Genomic DNA, 3,815 nt, shown 5'->3' on the forward strand with positions numbered 1-3,815 from the left:
CAACTGCAAGGTTCGCTTTTTCAAATTTTTTTGTTTTTTAATGCAATCGATAAAAAGAAAAAATCGATATTTTCTTTCGAATACTAATAATAATAATAATAATAATAATAATAATAATAATAATAATAATAATAATAATAATAATAATGATGATGATGATGATTGATTTATAAAAATGTTTATCATTGCAAAAAAAAAGCGTGTGCGAATCGTAAAATTATTATTATTATTATTTTTTTTCGATTTTCACTTGCTTTCTTTTATCGATATTCAAATAAATAATTACGTTCGTATAAAAGATAAATTATTATTACTTTTTTTGTTTTTGAAAATCATCGTAAAATACCTTAACCTTTGACCTATCAGGTGGAGTCGATTTGACACTAAAAAAAAAATAATCAAACGCGGTTACAAAACATTTTTCTTTTTTTTTTTCAAATCGTAAAAAAAAATAACGACTGCAAATTTTTACTTTTTTTTTTTTATGCGAATCGAAATAAGGAAAAGGAGGAAAATTGAAGGGGATATCCGAGAGGGGGGAGGAGACACGGGGAGAAACAATACTGGGAGGAGGGAGGGGGGTTAACGGCCGAAAATATAATAAAAAAAAAAAAAAACCACGATTGTTTTGAACTAATTCTCACAAAAGATAATCGACTGCGAATTTTTTTTTTGTATTTAAATTTATGAAGGTGGATTACAAACGAAATGCCCTCGGATATTTTATTACACAAATATTATTATTATTATTATTTTAAAATTGAATGCGTTGGAAAAAAAAATGAAAAGAAAAATTTCCACACAAAGATTATTTTTCTAGTTCAAATGTAAACTATACGTACACACACACACACACAAAAAAGAGGAAAAAATTTTTTTAACGTGACTTTAGAATTTAAAAACAATTAAAATTTCTCCAGTTTTAAAAAAAAAAAAAAAAAAAAATTTTAATTTCATTTATTTTTAATGATTGATTTTTATTACTGACACGACATCGTTTAAATTTCTTTAAAATAATTAGAGAAAAAAAAAGTGGAAGAAGAAAAAGGTTTTTTTAATTTTTAAAAGTAAATTAAACGCAAGGATAATGAAAAAAAGGAAAGCGATGCTCTGGAAAATCAAATTAAAAATTCCAGAAAGATGATTATTTTTTTTTTTTTGATTTTTCCCGCGTAAAATTTATTATTATTATTATCCGTTATAAAATTACCCGAAAAAATTTAATGACGATAAATCGGATTGTACGAAAATTTAAAAAAAAAAAAAAAAAGTGTCAATAGACTAAAATTTTTTTTTTTTTAAATCGATGACGTTGCGCAATCCAAAAATAAAATTTAAAGATTAAAAACCCGGTTTTTTCGAAAAGGTAAGTAGGCTACTACAACTACTACTACTAGTACTACGTCTACTACTACTACTACTACTACTACCACAACGACTATCCCAACAACCGTTTCCGTTTAACGCGATTGCGTAAGAAAAATATGGCGCCTCATTTTTTCTAATTAATCATTTTGACATTATTAATTCAAAAAAAAAAAAAACCATCGTAGTATTTTATAAATATTAATTTCGCGTAAAAATTTTACGCGCGTTCGATTTGTAAAAACAACAACAACATCGAACACGTCTCGCAACAAACAACAACAACAACCAGAACCATTTTTATGTAATGATAATTTGGCCCAACCTTAATTGCATTATCGTCGTCGTCGTCATCATAGTTGCCATCATCGTACTTTCTAGTTATTATTAATTTTTTTATTTCGATATATATATTTTTTACTTAAATTTAAAATAAAATCTCGCTACGATTATACACTACTGCCACGTTCAAATTCCACGTGAACTTTGATTTTTTTTTTTTTTATTTAGTTCGTTGTTCAATAAATCATTTCCGTAAAAATTTTTTTTTTTTTTTGTAACCGACAAACGGTTAAATGTCACCTTATACAATGTTTGTTTCGTTTTGATTTCTTTTCTTTTTTTTTTTAAATTCTTTGTTTGTCTTTAACCCGATTTAAAATTTTTTTTATTTATATTTTTCCTTCCCTCCCAGCCTCCCCCCGCCCTCATCGTCTCCCCCTCGCCCTCATAGTAACAAATATCACACAACTAGTTTTTTATTTTAAATTTACGCACGTAAAGTTTTTTTTAAAAAAAAAAAACAAACGAACGAAAGGTAAAGCGTGGGAAAAAATAAAAACGGGGACGAGGGGGCGGGAATAGGAATATTTTTGTTTTACGCTATAAAATGCCTGCCTGCCTGATTTTCCTCGTTTATAAAATTTTCTCTTTTTTTTTTTGAATGTTTTTAAAACATTTTTTAACGAAGGTTAATTATTAAGTAATCAATCATTGATCGAACTAAGTTAATTAATACTTTTTCCATTTTTTTTTTTTTTTGCCATGAATAAAAAGAGGAGCTTCCCTGGGATAATAATGATAATAATTAATACGTCATTTACATAAATCAAATTTTTTTTTTCTCCGGTGCTTTCACGAAGTAAGTCGACTTTTAGAAGTACGTCGACTTAAAGAATTAAAAAAAAAAAGAAAAGAAAATTGAAGATTTTGTAGTTAAACGAAAGGAGGTCAGTAGAGCGAAAATTCAAATTCTCACACATTTGATGAAAACACTACAAACGAAAAATTCACTACAATTTAATTATTTTGTTATTAAACTTAATTTTAAATTTTTTTAAATTACGACAAATTACGTAAAACATTTTTTTTTCACTTATGTATATAATTTTCTATAAAACTTTTTGTCTTCGCGATTATCATTATTATCATTACGATGATGATGGATAAATATTGATATACGCGTATTTAAAATCCATTAGATGCACTTTTTTTTTTTTCTTATTAATTTGCCCATAAAGTAAAATGCGTACGTGCGTGCGTACGACAACCTTGACTGGTCAATCAATAAGCGGAAGAATATACTACCGCGATGCGTTTTTTTTTTTCTAACATCATCAGATTTCTTACCCACACGTGCGTCAGATAAAATAATAATAATAATGAAAAGAGAAAGGATTTGAAAACAAAAATAAAAACTGAAAGTAAAAAAAATTTTACCATCCTCCTGATTTTTATATATATAAAAACGCGTGCCGTCGGCCATGATTGAAATCGTGCGAGTATATTTTCAATTGATTCGTCAATTATTTATTTATTTGTAATAAATTAATAAACGAATTACGAAAACCCCCGATTCGGTGTTTATATTACCGTTTAATTAGAGTAATAAAATATTAATAAATAAACGTATTAATGGTGTTGAATAATAATTAATAATTACTATCAATAGTTATTAGGTAATTATAATAATACAAATAGTCTAACGACGGTGGTAAATAGGGTAATAAGATATCGAATGAGAGTTACGGCGGTGTGAAGAGTAAGAGAGAGAGAGACAAAGAGTACACCAAGGGAGAGAAATAAAAAGAGAGAGAGATAGAATTAAAAATTACACGAATGAAGATAATATCACATGTTAATAAGTAATTTATTAATATATATAATTCGATCGATCGATTACGTTCATTATTTTTGACATAATTTTATTATTACGCACATAAAACGCACTAAAAGAAGAGTTTTAGTTTATAATAAGAAAAAATTACCCGGTAATTATTTTTAACCGGTAATAATTACCTAGTTAATAATTTTTTTTTTTTTAATATGATTCATTTCGAGAAAGAAACAAAAAAAATATTAATATCGAGTCACGATCCGAATTTTTTTTTTTTTTTCGCGTTGACTTACTCGCAACGACTAAAATTACGGTAATTAATTTCATTATTATT

The sequence above is a fragment of the Pediculus humanus genome, genomic scaffold (genome assembly GCF_000006295.1).
Source record: "Pediculus humanus corporis 1103172108257 genomic scaffold, whole genome shotgun sequence".
Classification (NCBI taxonomy): domain Eukaryota; kingdom Metazoa; phylum Arthropoda; class Insecta; order Psocodea; family Pediculidae; genus Pediculus; species Pediculus humanus.